Here is a 26,327-nt window from a genome sequence, read left to right as displayed (position 1 = left end):
ATTGCTTTAATGCATATGCATATGCAAAGGTCCATTTGATATAGCCAGGCGAATGGGTAGTGGTGGCAGAACCCGGAGAGGCTTCTCTGTGGTTTTTCAAAGCCAGCTGACATGTGTGACGAAGAGGAACGCCGCGCTGCGGCATTAGATGTTTTTAAAAAACGTGCGCCCAATTCTTCAACGATGCCCAATACTGGAGGCGGTGGAAGCGCCCAACGCAGTTCATTACAAAATCTTTTTACCAAACTGGAACGTTGCAGTGAGAGGCAGATAAGAAAGTTGTGGGAGGCAACATCACTACAAAATTACTTGGATTTGGATCGAGTACCCAGGGGGCTTCGTATCTACACGGTACCTGCTTACGAAAGCCCCGATCCCATGCTATTGGAACAATGGGCAGATCTAACTTCGGCATCGTGTAGAGCCATGCTCGATCTACTTATCAAATTTGCATGGAGCGATAGAACGAAAGTGATGGACGAAATAGCCTCCCTGGAAAATGAAATAGCAAAAGAGACCGACTCTAGCAAACAATCACAATTACGCGATGAAATGAAAAAACGTCTGATTAAATACGAGTTGAAAATTCGACAGCGTAAACAGGAGAAATTTAAGAGGGATGAGCGAGATTATGCTCAGGGAAGGATCCTCACCTTTTCAAAGAAGTTCGATGGTCCTCGTAAAGCTTTGAACAAAATAAAAAATACTGAACCACCAGTCGAACCAGCCACCTATGAATCATCAGCCACTGAAGAGGAATATTCGGGTGATGAGAGACCAGCATCAAAAAATGAAGGGAAGAAGAACCCTTTTTATTTGGAATTCAACCTGATCCGTCAAATCTGGCTGAGGGGGGGAAAAACCAAACCGCCAGAAAACGAAGGCGAACCCGACGAGGTGGCTGGCAGAGGACGAGGAAGAGGCAAGTCTGTGGCTCAAAATACCAGGAAGAAGAGGACAAACAGATGGTAGATACCAATGCCAATCTAACCATTGTTAACCTGACCATTCAAACGTTAACGAAAGAGGAAGAAGACACCTTACAATTGGGCCTGGGCTACTGTCCAAACAACAGACTCGAGTATATACAAACACAGATAGACCTTTTCAAACTAACGAGAAAAATCAAGTTACATAAATTTCACAAAATGAAACCCCCGATTGGTGACACTAGGAAAACGGAAAAGAACACTACGACACATCCGACGGATGTACTTACTATCAAGGATTTAAAAACGATACGGCTGCTGGATGATATGAGAAGTGAACAAAGTCAAGATATCTCTGAAGGAGCCATGAATACAACCGGGGCCCAAGATATTGAACAACAATCGCCACTGACTGACTTTAAAGCACCTTCACAGTTCAATCTCCAAATGCCATAGACACATTCAATGATGCTGTAGTGCAAGAACTTATGAGCCATAGGCTGTCTACAAACAGTAAAAAAAGAAAAAACAACTTAACGATGGCACAAAGCAATGCACTATGCACACTGAGGAAAAAGGATGATATTATTGTCAAACCCTCAGATAAGGGGGGGAATGTGGTGCTTTTGACACAAGACCAGTATTGTGAGGAATCATTGAACCAGCTCCATGATACGAAATATTATGTACAAACAAATAAAGAAGAGTACCTAGCAAGCATACAGGCCTACCATGATTTGTTAAACAAATGGCGTAATAAGCTTATGCTCGACATTAATGAATTCCTTTTCCTGAGAAATCCTGAACCCACTACTCCTACATTTTACCACCTACCTAAGGTGGACAAAGACCTGCAGCACCCACCGGGGAGACCAATTGTCTCCTCTAAGGGGGGGTTAACGGAAAATTTGTCTACCTACATTGACTCTTTTCTTTCCTGTTTTGTTGTGAATTTGAAATCGTATGTGAAAGACACTAAAGATTTTATGTGCCATATAGATCAAATTATCTGGGATCCTACATATGTGCTTATCACTTTGGATATCACCAGCCTCTATACGAGTATAGAACACACTTTGGGTATTGAGGCGGTGAAATATTTTTTGGATAAAAGACCAGCTAAATATATGGAACATAGTAAAATGCTAATTGAGTGTATAGACTTCTGTCTACGAAATAACATCTATTTGTTCCAAAATGACTTCTTTAAACAGATGAATGGGGCTGCGATGGGTACCTGATTCGCCCCCAGCTACGCGAATCTCTTCGTGGGCTGGTGGGAGGAGCAGGTGGCCCTAGCAGATGACAACCAAAAGTGGACCAAGCACATTGTAGTCTGGCGTCGATACATCGACGACCTCTTCTTAGTGTGGAGGGGCTCCACCACACAGGCAGAGGCTTTTGTACAGGATCTCAACAAAAATCACATGAATCTTAAATTCACCGCCAACATAAGTACAACTGAGGTACATTACCTTGACCTGAGGGTATTTGTTAATGAAGGAGTCTTGGAAACTGCCCTGTATAGAAAGCTGACAGCCGGCAATAGCGTTCTGCACGCAGGAAGTAGCCATCCACTGAGTTTGATCCGTAGCATCCCGTTTGGTGAAATGCTGAGATTAAGACGTAATTGTTCCGTGGAATCAGACTTTATCTCAGCAGCAAGAGATTGCATTATTAGATTTAAAACCAGGGTCTATGATCAAGCACTTTTAGACCAAACTTTAAAAAGAGTGCAAGAAATTCCGAGGAAAACTCTTCTTGAACAGGCTTCCAAAAAGAGTAAATTTTCTGAGCTGACCAATAAGTTCCGCATGATTACCACATACTCAGATGAGGCAAATAAATTGAGAAATATGCTTGTTAAAAACTGGCATATACTAAGAACTGATCCCATTATAGGAAAAGATGTCCAAGCGAAAACATTGATCAGGTTCAGAAAGCTCAAATCCATCAAAGACAGTCTTGTCCAAAGCCATCTAATGCCTGTCAAACCCAAGACTAGTGGTACCTTAAGAGAGATGAAGGGATTTTTCCCCTGTGGCAAATGCAGAGCATGTGAAAATAGTAGGCGTACATTGACATATGCTATTCCAGGTCTAGGGATACCCAAAATGATTAATAAATTCATTACCTGTACAACACCCTATGTAGTGTACTGCTTGGTCTGTCCTTGTGGGCTCAAGTATATCGGCAGTACTATCAATAATGTGACATTAAGGATACTTGAACATCAACGCGCCATCACTAACAAAGACACGGCTTATCCGGTGGCCCGACATTTTGCCAAAGTACATGGAAGCAATAGAGAGCTGCTCCGGTACTTTGGCCTTGATCACATACCATTGAATCCTAGAGGTGGAGACAGACTGCTGAGTCTACGCAGATTAGAATCGCGTTATATCATAGATTTACAGACCAAGACACCTACAGGTTTAAATATTGGTGAAGAACTTACTGTACATTTGGGAAAATTATTTTATATGTATCTATATGCAATATTGTATCACGATGAAGGTTGTCCCTAAAATCTAGAGGGTTTAACATCTTGAATAACGTGATTGTTGAGTAACTGAATTAGAGATTTGACCACTGTACATTATCTCCAACTGTATGAGAAATAGTAAGACTAGACGATTTATGAACTGCATATCTCCGGATGGAGATATATTCTTATATGAACTGTTCGACTATTATTTTCTTAGACATGAAATGATAGATATGCCGATACACGGCATGATCTGGAAAATTTTAAAACTGTATTGAGCTTTGTTGATGAAGAAAAGGGTAGACCTTTGAGCGCTTATTTGGTAACTATGCCAGTAGTAAGCCGATACACGGCGAGATTTCAACTGTTTTACTGGCAGTGGCGAAAAAGGATGTGCAGTGAGTGATTGAAGTAATAGAAATGGACTGTTACGTATTTATACTTCCATGTATTTCATATAATATATGTAATCTTAGATGATTTGCACGTTCAATTATGGCCGCCACACTTTACCAGCGCTACAATATGCGTGTTAATTGTAGTCCGTCTTCACTTTAGATCTGTGTGAGGACGCATACAAAATAAGCCGCGTACGAGTATACTATTGACACTGAAGAAGGACTTTTTGTCTGAAACGCGTTTGTCGAGTTTACTTTTGTCCTTGGCGAAATAAAATCTTGCTACCTATCCGGAGTGCTTTAAATCTCTTTTTTCAAGAAAGAAAACTGAGCGATGAGCCTTGATCTTTAAACGCGACTGCCAGCGCGATACAGCACCCGCCAAACGAGTGCCCCAAGACTTCTGGCGGAACCGAGCTACAAATATATATATATATACTAATATTATTGTGTTGTCTAAATATAATGGGCCTCATAAAGCCCGCCCGCCACCCTAGCGTAAATCGGGACCACCCGCCGAAAGGGCGGGGGTCCCGACATTGCCATTGGGATGCGCCTGCCACAGTGGCGGGCGAATTCCTCAATTTAACATTGTGGCTGGCGGTGCTCACTGCACCGCCCGCCACAATGTTAAAAACAAAAGCACGCCTTTGCACAATCGAACGCCGGTGCCTGCCTCTTCGATTATGCAAAGGCAGAGGGGTACCACAGGTACCCCCCTGTGTGCCACCCCCCTTTGGCCTTCACTCTGGGGGCCCACAGAGGGCCCCCAGAGTAAACATCGCATGCCGCAGGCATTGAAAAAAGCCCATAGTAATATGGCGGGCGGTGTCTAACAGACACCGCCTCCATGTTACTCGTTTTCCGCCCCGGCCGCAAGGCGACCGGGGCGGAAAACAGGCGGGCGGTGTTTTTCACCGCTGCCTTCCCCTCCGCCATCCTAATATGGCGGGGGGATTTGGGCTTGCGATGTCGGGCGGTTTGCCTCCGCCAGGCCGGCTGTGGCCACCACCAGCCTGGCGGAGGCAAACCGCCCGACATCGTAATGGACCCCAATGTGCTTAAAACTTCAGACCATAATCTTTCTATGTAATTTAGAAAGAACTAAAATGTCTCTTTAATCACTACACTTCACTCAAGAACTTAAAGGGACATTCTAGCTTGTGTTCAAGGAAAAAATAAAGTTAGTCAGAATTACAATTTCATTTTAAACATGTACCTGTTTTTCTGTTGAGCATACAGCTGGGTGACTGGAACCGGACCTCAGTAGCCAGCAGCTCAAACTCCTCTGGAAAGACGTTTGGGGCCCTGATACTCAGATTGGAAATTGCTACAATTAGACAACACTGTTAAAGAAATTATGGGCAATCATCCAATAATAACTTACAGACGTGCAAAGAATCTTAAAGATCACATGATACGCAGTCACTTTAAATAGACAAGGTGAATGGTTGAAAACTAAAGGATTTGCCACTCATGCAAAATGTGTCAGATTGCCAAATCCAATGAAAGAAATAACAATGGCCAATAAAAAGAAATGGCAAATCCGACAATGCATCACTTGTAAAACGCCATTCACAGTCTATATAGTGGAAGAATTATATGTACATTTTGTAAGAATTCAAAAATGACTTCGTGAACAGTGAAACGGTAAAACCACGGAACCGGGACTCGGAAATAAAAGTGGCAAAATGAAGAAAAAACATCAAGAAGAGTGACGCAGCCTATTGGAAGGCGGAGAAAGAATTACAATATATTAGTCCATAATACATAATCAACACGGAACTAATGAAAATTAGAAGTAAAGACAGAGACATTTAAAGGAGACAATACATAAAAAAACGAGTGATCATGGGCTAAAAGAGGTGACTGAAGATACACTCAAGTCCCTATAAAATATCACAGATCGAGTCATGTAGCTTTAAAAGCAAAATGCGGATAATTAACGCAAATCAACTAAGTCGATGTAAATAATGAACTGCAAGTACCACAATCCTTTGTGCACGGACATGTGACAGGAAATGGTCACAAACTGAATCAAGAGTAACATTTAAAATTGTAGAGGGCGGTTCAGCCCGTTGATCGTGAGAAAGCTGGAGAGACACCGAAACGCGTAGATCTAACGTGATGTCTGCCCTTGTATTGAAAGAATAAAGCTGATTTGGTACCGTTATTGGGTGTGCGACCCATTTTTCCCTCGTCGGGGGAAAAGTTGGTGGATTTGAAGCGGCGTGGGTTCAGCCGCAGGGTAACGCACCTACTACGAGCGCTGCAGTTCCCGTGGAATTGGAACCGATTTGGAGGAATATTTAAACCGGGAGCAGTGACCGCCGATTAAAGACAAGAAAACTACGCGGGGAACAAGAAACACGCAAGAGACTCTGGTAAGCGTGTTGAATGAACACGTATGCACTGTTGACAGCAAAAGCTTCATCGGCTAAGTATCGGGGTTTCTGTGAAACTGAGTTGTAAAACCGCAGCAGTGTTTCAATTCAGAAACGTGCGGGGAAAGGTTTATACTACTTAAAAGTTAAACAGAGATACCGACCAATACAGTCAAATCGTTTTTGAATTAATATTAACGATCTACAAAGAAGGGCAAAATAAGACATCACGAGCATGGAACAAAGGGAAGCTAAAAGGAATGCACGAATTACTGAATTGTTTGACAAAAGTACGACTGAAAAAAAGACCAATGCAGCGGCCACAGCAGGAAAAACGGACGCCAGAAGCAAACTAAAAACCTGGGAAAAACTAAGCCGCAAAGAAATAAATGAATCATGGGAATTGATTACCCTAAAAAAATATTTGGAGGCAAAACTTGTCCCAAGGGGACTTCGTATAATGCTTATGTGAAATAACCAGGATGCAACAAATGAACTGCTGCAGGAATGGGGTGAATTTGTGTTAAATTCTTCACTGGGCTTAATCGAAATTTTGATAAAACACATCGATATATCCCTGGAAAAGTTGAAAATTCAATTAAAGGATATGGAAAAGGAACTAGCGACTATGAAATTGACTTCAGAATTGATCAAATTTAAGGAAGATTTGGAGGTGGAAATAGAAAAACATGAGGAAATTGTAATGGATCGGAAACACTCCAAATTTATAAGAGACACGAATGATTATGCACAAGGTCGCATCTTCACTTTTGCGAGAAAATTCGACGGACTAAAGGAACAGATGTCCTGGGCAAGCATGTCGAGTGCATCGAGCTCGGCATCCTCATTGGGATCTATAGAACAAGGAAATGAATCCAATGTCAGCACACAGATGTCTTTTTTAGGGGACATGCGCCTCATGCTGCAACAACGATATTGGGAACAGAATCGGCCAACTCCACAGTTCCGACCATGAAGAGGACGAGGAAGGGGAAGGCAATGGCCCGAAAAAAACACATCAGAAGAGGCAAAAGGGGCATGTGGTGGAACCGAAAGAACGGGAGTCGAAACGAGGAACATGCGGCAGAGGAGGAAGTAAAATCGGATGAATTACAAATAATAAATCTATCAAACAGACAACTAACCAATACAGAAATATCATTATTGAAAAGAGGAATTAACTTTTGCCCTAAGAGTCACATGAATTTGGCACAGGTCAGGACTGACCTCTACCTTTACATCAGAAAAATTAAACTCGCGAAAGCATTCAGAGAACGTACCTTAAAAGAAAAATTCAAAAATCAATCTGAATCATCACAAAGTGATTTACAAATAAGGGACACAGAAGGGTTTTTAACCCTGATGAATATTGATCAAGACCCCACAGAGGAATTAACATTAACACAAACAGTGAGCCAACGTGGGGCGGGCCTGAGTGGAAAAAAGCCAAAATCGAAATTCTACCCACAATTGGGACCAGGAAACAAGGTAGATCTTTTCCAGGAGTCTGTAATTCAAGATCTTTACAAACTCAAGTGGAATCATGATCAAGACAATCTAACCAAGGCAGAAAGAACAGCATTGAAGAACCTATCTGAGGATGACAAAATTGAAATAAACATCGCCGACAAAGGCGGTAACGTAGTTATCATGGAACGTAATGCATACATTATAGAAGCCCATCGACAATTTGGAGACACACAATTTTATGAAAAACTAAAGAAAAATCCTTTGATGGAAATAAAAAACAAAATTGATGCAAAACTAGCGATATGGGCTTCAAATGGCCTCATTGATGAAATGGAAAAGAAATTTCTGACGGTGGAACACCCAAAAATGGCGACAATGTATTTTCTGCCAACAATACATAAAGATCAGAAGCGGCCCCCGGGAAGACCTATCGTATCCGCCAAGGGATCTTTATTGGAACCAATGGCAGAATATATAGACCATTTCTTAAAACCTTTTGTGCAAAACTTGAACTCATACATTCAAGATACAAGTGACCTGTTGTGAATCCTACAAAATACGCCTTGGCAAGATTTGTATCATCTTATTTCAATGGATGTGATTGGTTTATATACCAACATAGACAATGAGATGGGTAAAGAAGCATGTGACTTTTTCTTGGAGGGGAGAAGCCTTAACTATAACAATGAAAGAAAACAACAGTGGTCCCATGCAAAAAAGAGTTTAAAGTGCAAAATAAATATAGACACAATGGAGACTATATTAAGTATTGACTTGTCCAGCCGGACAGAGGTCAAATTTTTACTTTAGAAAACAGATGTAATGAAAGGATACCTTCAACAATTCCATAGGGAGGGGCACAAGCCTGTACCCAAACATATACAGATTGTCATAGTAAGGAAGTTGAGCAGAGAATAGAGCAAATGTTTTTAGGCAAAAGCTGTTGTTTTCTGTCAATATTACAGTAACAGAAATTCCATTAACACCATTACAGGCTGAACATAGTAATTTATACATTTCACGTTATATGGTGTTGTAAATTGTCGACGGCGTTTCGATCCCATTTAAAGAATCACAGGGATCATCATCAGGACTGAATATTGCCTAAATAGTACAAGCCATGAGAGCCGCAATCGGCGGCCTGGACACACTTGGTGCCGGCCAGGTAGAGAACGGCGAGTTTATGATCAGGGTCGGAACAACAGGGGTTGTGTTCCGTTTTGTAAAGGGGTATCAGGTTCCAATGGGGGCGGGGATCAATCTCCCCGTGTTCGGCAGATTTTATCAAGGCACGCCGGCAGTTGGCTCGTTCGCGTATGGAAGGAGCCTTATCAGTGGGCTACCCTAGCTTTCCTGGCCGAACTATAACAGCCACAACAAAATGCTGTTGGAAATGATCTCAACCTGCCTTGAGGACAATATCTTCACATTTGGAGAGGAAATCTTTAGACAACGCAGCAGAACGGCGATGGGATTTTCTTTCAACCCGAGTTATGCTTGTTTAACTATGGGTTGGTGGGAACAAGAAAAAGCGTGGAATTCAACAAATGAGTGGGCAGTGAACAAAATCATCAGTTGGAAAAGATGAATAACAGTACTAAAAACTTAAAGTTTACCTATACTATAAGCAAGGCCAAAGTCATTTTCCTGGACACAGAAATTTATATAAAGGATAAGCAACTTCAGACCACACTCCATAAAAAATCAACCTCAACCAATGCCACCTTAGAAGCAACGAGCTTCCATCAAAAACCATTGCTAAACAGTATACCATACGGAGAATTTCTAAGGATCCGTTGAATATGTAGTGAACAGGAACAATGGGAAAAGAACAGCAAACAGACGATGGAAAGATTTGTGAGGAGAAAATATACCCCAAAGGCAGTAAGAAATTGTTGGGAAAGAGCAAATCAGAAGACACATGAAAAATGTCTAAAAAGAAAAAACCCAAATGAAGACAGGGAAAAAGGAAAAATCAGAATGATTATGGACTTCTCCCAAGAAAGTACTCAAATTGGAAAGATACTCAGAAACAATTGGAAATTACTACAATTAGACAACACTGTTAAAGAAATTATGGGCAATCATCCAATAATAACTTACAGACGTGCAAAGAATCTTAAAGATCACATGATATGCATTCACTTTCAAAAAAAGAGACAAGATGACTGGTTGAAAACTAAAGGATTTGTAAAATGCCACTCATGCAAAATGTGTCAGATTGCCAAACCAATGAAAGAAATAACAAAAGCCAATAAAAAGAAATGGCAAATCCGACAATGCATCACTTGTAAAACGCCATTCACAGTCTATATAGTGGAATGCCCATGCCCCATGTTGTATGTGGGAAGCACCACAGTGGAACTAAAAAATAGGATCTTACAACACATGAGGGCAACAATTCACAAAGATCGTTCGAATGCCATATCAAAACATATGGATCAATTCCACCAAGGAGATTGGCAAAAAATTAGATTCTATGGCATCCAAACTATCCCAAAGGGGGAACGAGGTGGAGATCGGGAGAGGAAACTGAGACAAACAGAATCACGATTTATATTAAATCTGAGAAGGCTGCATCCTTATGGACTTAATCAGTCGGAAGAATTATATGTACATTTGTAAGAATTCAAAAATGACTTCGTGAACAGTGAAACGGTAAAACCACGGAATCGGGACTCGGAAATAAAAGTGGCAAAATGAAGGAAAAACATCAAGAAGAGTGACGCAGCCTATTGGAAGGCGGAGAAAGAATTACAATGTATTAGACCATAATACATAATCAACACGGAACTAATGAAAATTAGAAGTAAAGACAGAGACATTTAAAGGAGACAATACATAAAAAAACGAGTGATCATGGGCTAAAAGAGGTGACTGAAGATACACTCAAGTCCCTATAAAGTATCACAGATCGAGTCATGTAGCTTTAAAAGCAAAATGCGGATAATTAACGCAAATCAACGAAGTCGATGTAAATAATGAACTGCAAGTACCACAATCCTTTGTGCACGGACATGTGACAGGAAATAGTCACAAACTGAATCAAGAGTAACATTTAAAATTGTAGAGGGCGGTTCAGTCCGTTGATCGTGAGCGAGGTGGAGAGACACCGAAACGCGCAGATCTAGCGTGATGTCAGCCCTTGTATTGAAAGAATAAAGCTGATTTGGTAACGTTATTGGGTGTGCGACCCATTTTTTCCCTTATCGGGGGAAAAGTTGGTGGATGTGAAGCAGCATGGGTTCAGCCGCAGGGTAACGCACCTACTAAGAGCGCTGCAGTTCCCGTGGAATTGGAACCGATTTGGAGGAATATATATATATATGTTAATATGCGTTAAAAATATAATTTATTTTTCAAATTAACATAATGTTAATTTTGTAGATTACACGTGAAATTATTAAATATACATATATATATATATATACAAACGTATATATATTTAGACATGACTACCAAAAAAAATAGCGCGTCAAATACAAAAAACATGCTAATATTATTGTGTTGTCTAAATATAATGGGCCTCATTAGGATGGCGGGCGGGCACCCTAGCGGAAATCGGGACCGAAGGCCGAAAAGGTTGGGGGTCCCGACATTGCCATTAGGATGCGCCCGCCACAGTGGTGGGCGCATTCCTCAATTTAACATTGTGGCGGGCGGTGCTCACTGCAACGCCCGCCACAATGTTAAAAAACAAAAGCACGCCTTTGCACAATCGAACGCCGGTGCCTGCCTCTTCGATTATGCAAAGGCAGAGGGGTACCACAGGTACCCCCCCCCGTGTGCCACCCCCCTTTGGCCTTCACTCTGGGGGCCCACACAGGGCCCCCAGAGTGAACATCGCATGCCTTTCCGTGGCGGCATTGCCGCCACGGAAAGGCATTGAAAAAAGCCCATAGTAATATGGCGGGCAGTGTCTAACAGACACCGCCTCCATGTTGCTCGTTTTCCGCCCCGGCCGCAAGGCGACCGGGGCAGAAAACAGGCGGGCGGTGTTTTTCACCGCTGCCTTCCCCTACTCCATCCTAATATGGCGGGGGGGATTTGGGCTTGCGATGTCAGGCGGTTTGCCTCCGCAGGGCCGGCGGTGACCACCGCCAGCCTGGCAGAGGCAAACCGCCCGACATCGTAATGGACCCCAATGTGCTTAATACTACAGACCATAATATTTCTATGTAATTTAGAAAAAACTGAAATGTCTCTTTAATCACTACACTTCACTCAAGAACTTAAAGGGACATTCTAGCTTGTGTTCAAGGAAAATATAAAGTTAGTCAGAATTACAATTTCATTTTAAACACGTACCTGTTTTTCTGTTGAGCTTACAGCTGGGTGACAGGAACCAGACCTCAGTAGCCAGCAGCTCAAACTCCTCTGAAAAGACGTTTGGGGCCCTGTCTCCTGCTCTTCCTGGCTTTGTGTCTCCCAGAGGTCGAAAACAGCAGCAAGCTTTGAGGAGGTGTTGCTGGTTGCATTGTTAGGACTCAAGAGACCTTTTTTAAAATGGCGTGTGAGATCATCAATGGCGACGGACACATCCATTGGCTTTCATATGTTGCTTTCCCACACATTAGCCCATGGCAGTGTCCATTGCGGAGTTTCACACCCACTACCCGGTCAACTTCTGACAACTTTAGTCTCAGTAGAAATGTCCTGACCGCAAGGTCAGGCGTACACCATTTTAGATTGTGAAATAGTGTCTTTGTGAATGTAAAGTACATCACCACCACACAAAATGGTGGCTCGTTCGTTTACATATACAAACTGTTATTCATTGTAGTGTGTTACTGTGTTTAAATGCGATAGTTTGTTTACACTTCCGGTGAAAAATATATAGATTGTGTAAATAAAACATTTAACATTCATTATTAGCACATTTCTTTTTTTTTAATTACACATGTCAAAAACAACATTTTAAGAAAATAAAAAAATAAACATTAATGATGTGTGAAATTATGTTACAAAAATTATTTTTCAGAAATTAAATGAAATGTCAGTTTTAGTTTTCAAAATATGTTGGTAAAAATGTATTAAACGTTTTTTTCTCATTTAAATGCAGGCATATGAACCCAGGGAGGTTGCGAAGAAGACAGCCTCAAGTTATGAGACCATTTCCATACCTTGCCACCATGGGAGAACGGCATACAATCAAAATTTTCAGTTTGTATAGGCAAATTATTCTTGATTTGTGTCTTCAACTGGAACCAGATCTCTGCCGCACAAGAGGAATCCCACAGCAGTAACACCAATAGCGAAATGAATAGTAGTACTCCATTTTGAGGCCCTAGGATCATACCAATACACTGTTGCAGTATCTGGTGGAATGTCACAACCAAATTTCAGTGGTGTGCTAAAAGAAGTTCCTTCTTCAATGTTGAGACACATTAACATCTTAATACAGTTTCCACAAAATGAGGATTTTTCCAGTGTGAAGGGGAGCTTGTTATGCTTTTGGCTGCCTACCACATGTGGTTGGAGCAAAGGATGGCACACATATTACCTTGGTGCCACCACACGACAGAGCACAATTCTACCACAATTGGAAAAACCTCCATCAATGTGCAAGTTGTGTGTTTACCAGAGTTGCACATCACAAGTGTGTGTGTGTGCATTTTCCAGGATCAACACATGATTGCTTTGTACTATGGAACAGTACCATACCCCTGCAAAGACCACAACTTGGACTTGAGAGGGCCTGACTTGATGGTAAGTACAATCTGTCAATATATTTTTTTGTTAATTTCAAGTTTAATGATGAAAAATAGTATGTCATTTTTGCCTCTTTTTTGTTCAATTCATATAGGAGACTCAGACCATGGTTGTTAGCACCGCTGAAAATCCAACAACGTTTCACTGAGGCCCATAGAAGAACAGGAAGGCTAGTGGAGTGGGTTTTTAGGATCATAAATGCCATATTCCAATGTCTGGCTAAGACTGGTGGAGCATTCCTCAACTCACCAGATAATGTGTGCAAAATCACCATGGCATGCTTCATGTTACACAACATAGCCCTGTGACTAAACAGCCCATAAATTGCAGAGAAAAACCATGATGAGCTATCCAGGGGAGGATGTTGAAATTACAAATAGACATGATAGTGGTGAAGAGGAAGGAATAGACTTACGTCAAGATGTAATTGACAACATCTACACATGATTGTAAGTATATATTGACATAATATTTAAAAAACAACTTTTAATCCAAAGAGAATAAAAGCCTGTGCTAGATATTTTTTTGTAAGGCCATGTTAAGGTAAATCCAGGGCAAATATGCTTGTTGATCAAAATTTAGCACATTGAATAATACTGTGTTTATTTGCATTATTTATCTTTGATTGTTCATAGAAAACGTGTCCTCAAAAATTGTCATTTGTAATGTGCCTATTTTGTAAGGTCATAGATATACTTTTTTTACTTTATTCTGATTTAGGTTCCTTCACCATGCCATCTTCATTTGGACATTTCAAAGTTGTAACACGTGCAGTTATATGCTGCTGTTGCAAAGTACAAAGGAAATACAGGTTGATCCTGTGAAAGACACACACACTTTGGATGTAGAAATCTTGTGCAAAGACAATTTGCACTGTGATTGAACTGTATTTGTTAAGGTTGCATTAGACTTGTTTTCTATTGATTGTTGCAACCAAGGCAATACGTGCTGCTTACATTGCTCTAACCACATGTGGTAGACCACCCAAAGCATACAAATCTACCTTCACATAGGCAAAATCCACATTTTGTGTTAACTGTATGTAGCTGTTCATGTGTATCCTCATTGAAGAAGGACCTTCTTGTAGCACACCATTTAAAGTTGGTTGTTACATTCCAGCAGATACTGAAACTGTGTATTGGATTCATCCTGTGGCCACAAAAGAGAGTACTGCCTTTGTTTTCACTGTTGGTGGTATTGATGTGGGTTACTTATTGTGAGGCAGAAGATCTGGCTCCAGCTGATAACATAAATCAATAAGAGTTTTCTTTTTAATCAGATTTTTTTGTTTAGCTCCCATTCTTCCATGGTGGCAAGATCTGGAACTGTAAATGAAAATATTGCATGATGTTTTTGGAATATGCATGGGTTATAATGTATTAGGAAAACATGAGATACATTTCTTTATTCCTGGAAGCAGGCAAGAGTTAAGGCCTTGTTGAAGACACCCAACCTCAACCCGGAAGATTGGGCAAATTATCGCCCCATGTCCCTTCTGCCCACCATCAGCAAACTCGCGGAGAAACATGTAAATTCTCTACTTGCCGCTTTTTTGGAGGATAACAACTCCTTACACTCCACACAGACAGGCTTTAGAAGAAATCAGGGCACTGAAACGGCTCTTATTACAGTGGTTGAGGAAGCAAGGAAGATCGTGGACAATGGAAACCGTGCAGCCATACTACTTTTAGATCTTAGAGCGGCCTTCGACACCGTGAATCATTCCATTTTGATTCACAGGTTAAGAGAAGTTGGTGTTTCAGGCCGTGCGCTAAGGTGGCTGCACTCTTTTCTGTCCGACAGGACCTTTGTGGTCTTTCAAAACGAGGCTTCCTCTCCCCAAATGTGTCTTCATTGCGGTTTTCCCCAGGGTTCGTCCCTCAGCCCAACCTTATTTAACATTTACATGAGGCCTCTGGCTGAGGTGGTGCTCCCCTGGGGAGTACAACTGGTAACGTACGCAGATGACACACAGCTCATTATTTCCTTAACTACTCAGGATGCCCCTTTCGAAAATCTCTCTACCTGTCTTAATAAAATACGTGAATGGATGGATGAATCTTTCTTAAAACTTAATGGAGCAAAAGCAGAGGTGATGATGCTGGGACACAAGGCACCCACTACGGTGGAGGACTGGTGGCTGGATAGTCTCGGCTATCCGCCTAAGCCTAAAGCGCAAATTAAGAGTCTTGGGGTGTGGATGGGCCCAGCTCTTAATTTCTCAGTGCAGGCCCGGAAGGTAGCAGCCACATGTTATGCCCCTATTAGGCTACTTAGGAAAATCATCAGGCTCCTTCCCTTCGAAGCTAGAAGGATCTTAGTGCAGGCGCTGATACTGTCACGCCTAGACTATTCCAATGCACTATACTTAGGCACTCCTCAAGGGACAATTAAGATTCTGCAGACCGTGCAGAATTGTGCAGCACGCATGCTGCTGAACGTCCCACGGAGAACCTCTGCCAAACTTGCACTTCGTCAGCTTCACTGGCTTCCAGTGCAACAGAGAATCGAGTTTAAAGCTCTGACCACGGCCCATAAGGCAGTAAATGAATCAGGACCTGCACTGATTCAATCAATGTTCTGCCCGTATCATACCGGTCGGGAGTTAAGATCTAATAATAAGAACTTTTTAGCAGTCCCCAAAACAAGGAGAGTGCGCATGGGTGGCCGACGCTTCTCTTTACAGGCCACAAAACTGTGGAATAATCTCCCAGACTACATCAGAATGGAAGAAAACCATATTAGATTCAGGAAGATGCTGAAAACCCTCCCGTTTACCTAGACTCTGAGAATGAACGTGGTTTAAGCGCTGGGATGCCTCCAGGTAGCCATGCGCTATATAAATACGTAATCATCATCATAAATAAAATGCTAGTTTTTGATCTTTGTGCTTTTGTTCTTTTTTGTTATTTGGAAAAGAAAATTTGAAAATCATTACCTACATGGAATTGCTTTAAGAATAAACAATCATTTTTAATTTACCTTTTTAAAATGTATCATGGAACTAAAAAAGGTAACAAATTGAGAAACAAAATACACCAGTCTTTGTTTTTTTTGTTTTTTATTCAACAAAACCAAATAAACTAAAACAGAAAGATAACAACAACAAAAAAAGTCAGTCATGGTAAATGAAACTAATATTGAAGAGTCAAACTTGTTTCAAATTCAATGAACACAATACAACTGGCACTTAAAAGGTAAATGTGACCTGAAAATAGTCCACAGAGTGAATGGTAGTCATATGCTGGAGAAAATTAGGTTCTGTGTCTTTTGCTGGTGGTGGTGGAGAACTTGCCATCCTCTCCTGTTGGTGTGGATGAACCTCCCCTCCTAGGGGGGTCTGGTGAATCCAAAGTTGCAGGGCTTGAGGCGGGTGTTTGCTCTTCTGGCAGTGCCTCCCTCTCTGTGGCTAAGGCAGATGTAGCAGGCCCACATGTTATTGGACCACAGAAAGGGTAATATGTTGCTGGAAAAGCCCTGCACATTTGGGTAAAACATTCTTACAGACGCCAGTAAGAAAGCACAAATTTGAATTTAGATTTTCCATCTGAACGTTGTGCTCCCTCTGCAACTGCGTCATCTCCTGGAGCTCTGTAAGGACCTGGCCCATCATGTCTTGGGGCTGATTGAGGGATCCCAAGAATTGTTCAATGGTTGCCTGGATGATAATGAATCCAATGGTTTCACTTTGCTGGCCTACAGATTCCCTCCCATGACTCCTACCCCCACTAACCATGCCCTTGACCCAGTGTGCCCCGTCCCTCTGGATCCTGGCCGCACTGGAGGTAGTGGTGGTGCTGAATCAACAGCAGCCAGGGCTAGGGGGCTCAACATTAGGATGATGTTCCTTTGGACACAGGAACTAGAGGTATCCAGAGGCTGAGGTGTGGTAATAGCAGGGTTGGGAGGTGTGGGTGTGGGCTGAGTGAGACTCACTGTAGCTGTGTGCCCAGCAAGACAAGATGGACAAGCCTGCTCTTCATCATCCAGACTTTCAGGAGTAGATTCCTCACTTGAGGTTTGCCCCTGGTCTGGAGTGGAGGTAACATCAGTAGCAGCGGCAGAGGGTTGTCTACCTATTATAAATAAAAATAAAAATGAATTTAATAATCTGGATGATACAGCAAATCAGTATGTTGGAAAAAATGAAGCAGCATAAAAGGAAAAAAAATGATTTAATGTGATGCATATGCCTTTCAGTAGTATTATGATACATTACAAAAGCAGTTTAAATAAAGTCACAATTACTTCTAAAAAGGAGGTAAAATGATGTCCTGACATGGAGAAAAACATTAGGAAGTATAGATAGAAGTTCAATTCAATTCAATTCAATTCAATTCAAAAGTGCTTTATTCGAGTATTACTCATAAAAGCAGACATACAAACATGTAATAAAAAGGATTAAATAACAAAGGTCATAATTGACATAAGCACATATCACAATAAAAACAATTGTATATCAACAAGATTTAGATAATCAGGTAAAAATCAATTATATATCAGCAAGATTTAGATAATCACAGGTGTAAAGTTCGTACTGTTAAGAATCATATTAAAAACAGATTCAATATCAATACTAAAAATCAATAAAATTTTAATCCGAAGAAACACGTAACGTGAGCAAGTACAGAGAATAGATAATCTAGCAGTCTCTGATCAACTAGGCAGAGAGTAGTTACCCTACTAGCAATCTCTGCCTAATTACCCACGCCCACCCCAGGTACTTAGCAGTAGCAATTATAATCCAGGTCAAGGAGGTGGATTTAACAATACGCAAAGCTACCATACTACTTTTGGTGCCCAAGTTCCTGCACATAGGTGCCAACCAAACACGTCTTGGAACAGAATAAACCTGGCAGGAGAACAAAAAATGACCAAGTGTTTCGTTACCTTCCCCGCAAACTGGGCAAGTAGCAGGTCCTCCTTCTCTCCACTTAGATGTTAAGTTGCGGAGAGGGAGGGAACCGGCCCTTAATTGGAAAAACAGTTTCCTGTCCATGGGTTTCGATATAGAATCCCAATACAATTCATATAAAGGAAACAGTTTAACCTCAAGGAAGGTGGTAGCCATGGACCCGTAGTTTATGCTGAGCAAACTCCTGTTTGCAACCCGTTCCCAGAATACATTTTTTAGGATTGACTTAGAGGGAAATGATGTCCCAGCAGGATCAGACCATAATGCATTTAATCCTAATTCACATAATGCTAATTTTAATGATTTGAACCATCTAATTTTGTTAAATCGATCCACTTTGATAACGTCTGCAAACCCTTCTGCGTAGTGGGAGAGCTCAGGTGTAGTCCAAAGCCTACGCCAATATAAAATCGGTCGTAGTTTGCCCATTTCCGAGATTTCTCTCCTGCCAAGGTCATATCTCAGAGGCAGAAGCGGGCTGCTCTGTGGGGTGCCTGTAAGTTTCCTTAGGAAATTGTTCTCAGATGTTTGAAGCTCCTTCAGGTTTTCTTGCCCCCACAACTCAGCCCCATACAATGCTGACCCAATTGCTTTTGCCTCGTATATGATCAAGGGTGGTTTAATCGGTTTGGTCAGCGATTTCCTATGCTCCTTGATGATGGTGCCAGCTAATTGCTTATGTCTTAATACTGCAATATTAAGATGTTGGTTCCATCTGTTGTCATTGGAGATATGAATCCCCAAATATGTAAAGGATTTTACAACTTCAAGGATGCCTCCACTCATGGTTATTTTGGATTTAAAATTTCGATGAGGATTAAAAACCATGAGTTTTGTTTTAGAAGCGTTCACCTCCAGACCGTGATCACCACAAAACTTATCAAAAATTGCCAGTGCTTTTTGCAGACCACTTGGGGATTTAGATAAAATTAAGGTGTCATCGGCAAACATTAAAATAGGAACTTTTACACCTGCAAGAGAGGGAGCGTCCACAACCTGCGATTGCATGCGAGGAACAATGCCGTTAATAAAAAGGGTAAACAGTGTTGGTGCCATTGAGCATCCTTGTCGAACCCCACGCTCAACAGGAAATTCGACAGTATCGTTTCCGTAACTACCCCATTGGATGTTGGCGTAAGTGTCTTCATGTAATCTCATGATCAAGGTCAACAGGGTCCCTGGGACCCCTAGAGCCGCAAGCACTTCCCACAATTTTGCCCGTGGTACCAGGTCGAATGCAGCCCGTAGATCAACAAATGCTGCATAGAGACTGCCTCCACCCAGTACCACGGTCCTCCACTGAACCAGTTGAAAACGGAAGACCTGGTCCACAGTGCTGGTTGCCCTACGGAAGCCAGCCTGAAAGGGAGATAAAATATTGTGGTCCTCCGCCCAGTCGAGCAAATTGTTAATAATCACTCACCCCACAATTTTTTGAACAGTATCAAGTAAGCTAATTGGGCGGTAATTACAAGGTTGGGCACGGTCTCCCTTTTTGTAAACAGGGATGATTACAGCACCCCGCCATGATACCGGGATTTCTGCACCCTTGGCAATGTGATTTATCAGTAAGTAAATGTATTTGCTCCACCTTTCGGTGTCGTTTAAAAAGACATCCGCTGGGACCCCGTCAATACCAGGTGCTCGGCCACTATGTACTGTTTTTAGGGCATGCAGTACTTCACTCTGAGTGAAGTAGTTGTCTTCTGCAAACAAATAGGTAGGGCAAATTCTACTTACAGCCTGATCCCCGGTAGAATACTGTTCACTGAAGAATTTGACCCATTCTTCATGTGGGACATTGTTATTGCTTGCTTCTTCAGACCTTTCGTGACCCCATTTAACAATGTGCCAGAATAATCTAGAGTTTTTACGATCACTTGCACATTTCAGCTTATTCCAGTGGGCTTCGTCCCAGTCTCTTTTCGCCTTAGCAATACAGTTTTTATAATGCTTCCTAGCGGTTCGAGTCTCCCCCAAGTTGTTGTTCTTAATCGCAACTCCCAGATTGATTCGTGCCACCTTACAGTCATGATTATACCACTTAGCAGCTCTATAAGCACATGCCCTCTTTCTATTTACAGGTTTTAAAAAATAACATTTTATTTCATTAAAGAGACTTACATGTGCTTTAATTATGTCATCATGGCTCAGAGAGGTCCCAGCCACACTCTCCAAGGCCTCAATAGCCTTGTCGGTAGCGGCTCCTAATTTTTCTAGGACCAGTTGGTCTGACCTAACACCTGACCACCTCAACCTGCGCATATCATTAGTTGGTACAATCAATGGTGGTAAAAATTCGTCGCGAGGAGTAGCTAGAATAACTTCGGACATCCACCATTTGTGAGAAACGCATAAAGGGTCATGGTCGCTCTCTGGCCTTTCTGTTACTACCATATCGCTAACAGATGACCATATAGATATGCTACAGATGACATAATCAATACGGCTTTTGTTTCTCCCATTGTTGAAAGTCATAGCTGGGACGCGATCTGACTTGGTACGACCATTCAAGGCTCTTAGCCCATGTTCAAGGCACATTGCATTTATACCCAATATGTCCGCAGTCCAACGAGTTACTGGAGTAGTGTCTAATGTGGGAATATCCCATTGCTTGTCTTCCTCTTCCCCCAGTAAGACCCCACCAGTAATCAGCGGTTCATACGTGCGATTTAGATCGCCGGCAATTATTATATTTTTCCTTGCCGAATGGATCTCTAAGAGATTATACAAGCTCTGCAGAACTTCAGATTTTCCTGTATTTCCTCCTCTAACATATACGTTATAGATATCAATGAAGATGGGTATATCACTCGTGAGTCTAATGAGTTGGATATCTTTTTGGTCAAGCACCACATTTTGTACTACAACCTTTAAAGACTGCCTGACCCATATAGTGAGGCCCCCCATCGGTCGCCCTTTTGGCCCTTGGTGGCTGGAATATGAAAATTTAAGTACCCCAAAGCAAAAACAGGGTCACAGGCCCAAGTCTCTTGAAAAATACAGATGTCATACTTGCTGATAAATTCAAACCAAACTGCACAATCCAGCTTGGAACTTAGCCCAGCCACATTCCAAGACAGTAAATTCCCCGTATTGGTTACCATAGCAGAATTTGGACTAGAAACAATCCCACTCAACATCGTATCAACAATGTCATTGCAATTTGCATTTTCAGTAGTTAAACCAGCTGTAACCTCAGAGAGAGACCCCTTTGTTCGAGCATCAACTGTATAACCGGTCTCCCCAGTGGAACATACTTTATAAGGAATTTGCAACATAGAGTTATGGTTAGATGATTGTCAGTCGCAGGCATCCAGGTTTGAGAGAGCTGAGAATCTGTTTTCCAAACCCAATCCCCACCCAGTAGAGCCAGCATCCATCCTCCCCCTTTTGGTCACAACATTCCACTTTGTTCTTAAGAAACTTGAATTTGGTCCACTTCCCTTCCTAGGGTAGAAAAAATCCAAAGTCAGTGGAACAATTGAAGTTGCTCTTCGCTGAGGGGGTAAGATGTTGGGCAAGATGTTTGGCAAAACCCCAGGGTCTGAAAAGTGAAGAACAGCACACTCCCCCTTGAACTTTTTGACCCTGTCCCCAATCCACGGAACCCTTCTCGCATTTACAAGCTCTTCCGAGAGTTGCTGCTTTCCCCAGGGAGAAATTACCATGTTATTGGTCAGCCATGATAAAGATTTATTAATTAGGGATGTTGTAGATTCGTGTTCTCCTTGGGCCAATGGGGGGACGTTGGCAAGAACAAGAACCAATGGGGAAGCTTCAACTACAAGCTCAAAAGTCCCTTTCGCTGCGTTAGAATCAGCAACGATGGGAGCGGGGAGTGTAACATCAGAAGCACCACATGAGGAGTTAATTTGTGTAGCCATTAATGGATTTGTCACAGGGATAGGGATAGATCCACTTTTTTCTACCGAGGCTAATTTGCTCACAATCGGGTCTATTCTAGACAGAACAACTTCCGGGAGATTACCAACCTCCACCAGAGTTTTTTCTAGTAAACCTTCCAAACGACTAACCTCAGAGGTTAGCTTGTCTATTTTGCTCACCAAAGGTTTAACTATACCTTTAATTTTTGTATCCATCATATTCAATAATTTATTAAATTGGGCATTTGAGAGAGTAACATAAGCCTCGCTAGTCAAATCATCCTCCTCATCCACTGTTAATTCCCTTGGTTGGGTTACAAATTTATTTTTAGCTGACCTTAAACCCTCCCGTTTTGACATAACCTTTGTATTGTCCCCTGTAGTCCTCGGGGCTAGGGCAGGGGCTGCAAGGGGGATTGGGGACCCTTTGTTAGTGGATATCACAGTCACAGCTTCACTGTCGCTAGGGTCTTCAATGCTAGCAACAATGCCACTAGGCTGGATGAAAATTGTATCGTGGAGAGAGTCATGTGTTTCTCCAGATAGACTGCTATTTTGTTGGGCAAAAGGATCCTCCGGCTCTATATCAACGAAGGGAGATTGGTTGGATTGGTTGGATGAGTCTAGACCCAATGAGGATCTCCTGTCACTATTAATTCTAGACACAACTTGGACAAGATAATTGTCAATGGTGTTATTAACAGTGGTTTGCTTTTTCGCAGGCATAGTTCAAATGGGCAATTAACTCAAAACAAAGTAGTTTCTCATAAGGCACAACAATTGTAATAAATACCCTGAGCAATCTCATCCAAAGTGGGCAGTAGGCAGCAACCGATGGAATATATTATCGGGCAGGGTCCCAGGCCCAACCCAACCTAGTCCAACCTAGTCCAACCTCGGACGGCCTCAGACGGCCCGCCCTTTGTCCGGGCTTCGTCCGGGCGTCCCGCTCGCGCCCCGCGATGCGGAGGGAGCAGCGATTTTCTAGCGCCACCGGGCGCGGTGACCCCGCTGGAGTGTTTCCGGGTCGCTGGGCAGGCTGGGAGATGTAGTCTCCCTCCGCTCGGCGGCCGCTAAGGTGACTACAGCGGCGGCGGGAGGGAGACCGGGGCTCAGCCAGGCAAGGAGAGAGGACAAGCAGGTACGTCCAGCAGCAAGGCAAGTTCCCTCTCTGCAAAGTAGAACACCCGCTCCACCGAGGGAGCAGCGATTTTCTAGCGCCACCGGAGGTGGTGACCCCGCTGGAGTGTTTCCGGGTCGCTGGGCAGGCTGGGAGATGTAGTCTCCCTCCGCTCGGCGGCCGCTAAGGTGACTACAGCGGCGGCGGGAGGGAGACCGGGGCTCAGCCAGGCAAGGAGAGAGGACAAGCAGGTACGTCCAGCAGCAAGGCAAGTTCCCTCTCTGCAAAGTAGAACACCCGCTCCACCGAGGGAGCAGCGATTTTCTAGCGCCACCGGGCGCGGTGACCCCGCTGGAGTGTTTCCGGGTCGCTGGGCAGGCTGGGAGATGTAGTCTCCCTCCGCTCGGCGGCCGCTAAGGTGACTACAGCGGCGGCGGGAGGGAGACCGGGGCTCAGCCAGGCAAGGAGAGAGGACAAGCAGGTACGTCCAGCAGCAAGGCAAGTTCCCTCTCTGCAAAGTAGAACACCCGCTCCACCGAGGGAGCAGCGATTTTCTAGCGCCACCGGGCGCGGTGACCCCGCTGGAGTGTTTCCGGGTCGCTGGGCAGGCTGGGAGATGTAGTCTCCCTCCGCTCGGCGGCCGCTAAGGTGACTACAGCGGCGGCGGGAGGGAGACCGGGGCTCAGCCAGGCAAGGAGAGAGGACAAGCAGGTACGTCCAGCAGCAAGGCAAGTTCCCTCTCTGCAAAGTAGAACACCCGCTCCACCGAGGGAGCAGCGATTTTCTAGCGCCACCGGGCGCGGTGACCCCGCTGGAGTGTTTCCGGGTCGCTGGGCAGGCTGGGAGATGTAGTCTCCCTCCGCTCGGCGGCCGCTAAGGTGACTACAGCGGCGGCGGGAGGGAGACCGGGGCTCAGCCAGGCAAGGAGAGAGGACAAGCAGGTACGTCCAGCAGCAAGGCAAGTTCCCTCTCTGCAAAGTAGAACACCCGCTCCACCGAGGGAGCAGCGATTTTCTAGCGCCACCGGGCGCGGTGACCCCGCTGGAGTGTTTCCGGGTCGCTGGGCAGGCTGGAGATGTAGTCTCCCTCCGCTCGGCGGCCGCTAAGGTGACTACAGCGGCGGCGGGAGGGAGACCGGGGCTCAGCCAGGCAAGGAGAGAGGACAAGCAGGTACGTCCAGCAGCAAGGCAAGTTCCCTCTCTGCAAAGTAGAACACCCGCTCCACCGAGGGAGCTGCGATTTTCTAGCGCCACCGGGCGCGGTGACCCCGCTGGAGTGTTTCCGGGTCGCTGGGCAGGCTGGGAGATGTAGTCTCCCTCCGCTCGGCGGCCGCTAAGGTGACTACAGCGGCGGCGGGAGGGAGACCGGGGCTCAGCCAGGCAAGGAGAGAGGACAAGCAGGTACGTCCAGCAGCAAGGCAAGTTCCCTCTCTGCAAAGTAGATAGAAGTTAACAAACATTCAACACAGCACAGTAGCGAGGAGAAATACAAAATACAGCATCCCAAGGCCTAGCAGTGTACAAATCTGCAAATTTAACAACTTAAAAGGCAAAATAGCAGGAGACATCATGTTAACATTGTAAAGTACATTTATTATCAAAACAACTTATATTCAGCATACAACATAAAATACATAAAAATGATTGATTCAATATACTTTGATTTGTGAAACAAATAACATCAATTCAGTAACATAAAAAGAAAGTGATGAAAGTCCTGCTGAGATATAAATGAAAAAAAAACAATTGATGGACGGAATGTTGCACAATGGCAAAACATTCACCCTCAGTCACAGATCTGGGTGAAATCCATCGTTATTTTGCTCACCACACCACCCCAGTTCAGACATGGCCATATGCAAATCAGTCTTGACCCTGTGCCTCATGGGATCAGTCCAGCCCGAACTGCTAAGCCATGTCTTCCCTGGACCGGAATCAAGCATCCTAGGACCGGTTTCTGGCTATCAGCCGTCATCAGCCAGGATAGCTTGATTCCAGTGGCATGGAGAGCATGGGACTCACGTCTGAGCATACCCATCCCACTCGGGGTAACGAATGCAAAAACAACAATTGATGGACGGAATGTTGCACAATGGCAAAACATTCACCCCCAGTCACAGATCTGGGTTTAATCCATCGTTATTTTGCTCACCACACCACCCCAGTTCAGATATGGCCATATGCTAATCAGTCTTGACCCTGTGCCTCATGGGAACAGTCCAGCCTGAACTGCCAAGCTATGTCTTTCCTGGACCGGAATCATATAAATGAGGCCCTCTATCTGGACCTGACTGACCAGTCACTAATCTCTAGCGTCCACTGCATAGCTTAATTTCTTGGCACTCCCCATTTTAATTCAACTCACCTGCACCCTGTTTCTGACTGGTGTACGGAAACAAACCCACACTAGTTCCCATACCAAATGACCTACATAACCACAACTGATGAAAACAGCACAAGGGTCCGTATTCTCTTAAACCTTTCAGCAGCATTTGACACGGTAAAGCACCAGATTCTTCTATCCATACAGAAAGACATGACAATCATGGACTTGCAATTGCTTGATTTACATTTCCTGAACAGGTAGGATACAGCCTGATGATTTGGAGAGTAGAGCAAAGCTAAGCAGTGTCACTGCCTCTATTTAATCCATACGTGATACACCAATACCTCTAATATGCTCCTTTGGCCTGACCTGATACGAATATGCCGATAATTTACAGATCACTGTAATAGTATTTAAGCCTCAGCAAAAACATGGGGGTATATTTATTCGGGGATTGCGCCACCAGAACATGGCTTTTGGCAATATTCTGGTGGTGATATGCCCTTCTTCATATTTATGAAGCAGTGATAAGCCACGTTTTGTGACTTAACGCCGCTTTGTAAATATGGCTCCTTTACACACATCACTAAGCATGAAAGGGGCATGCACTGGTTGTTGCTGTGGGATTTTAACTGCAACACACATTGCTTTGATGCTGCCCCAAATTTACAAGGATCTGTAAATCTGAGGCAGCACTAA

This window comes from Lissotriton helveticus, chromosome 8 (assembly GCF_964261635.1).
Source record: "Lissotriton helveticus chromosome 8, aLisHel1.1, whole genome shotgun sequence".
Lineage (NCBI taxonomy): Eukaryota > Metazoa > Chordata > Amphibia > Caudata > Salamandridae > Lissotriton > Lissotriton helveticus.
This window is presented reverse-complemented; position numbering follows the sequence as displayed.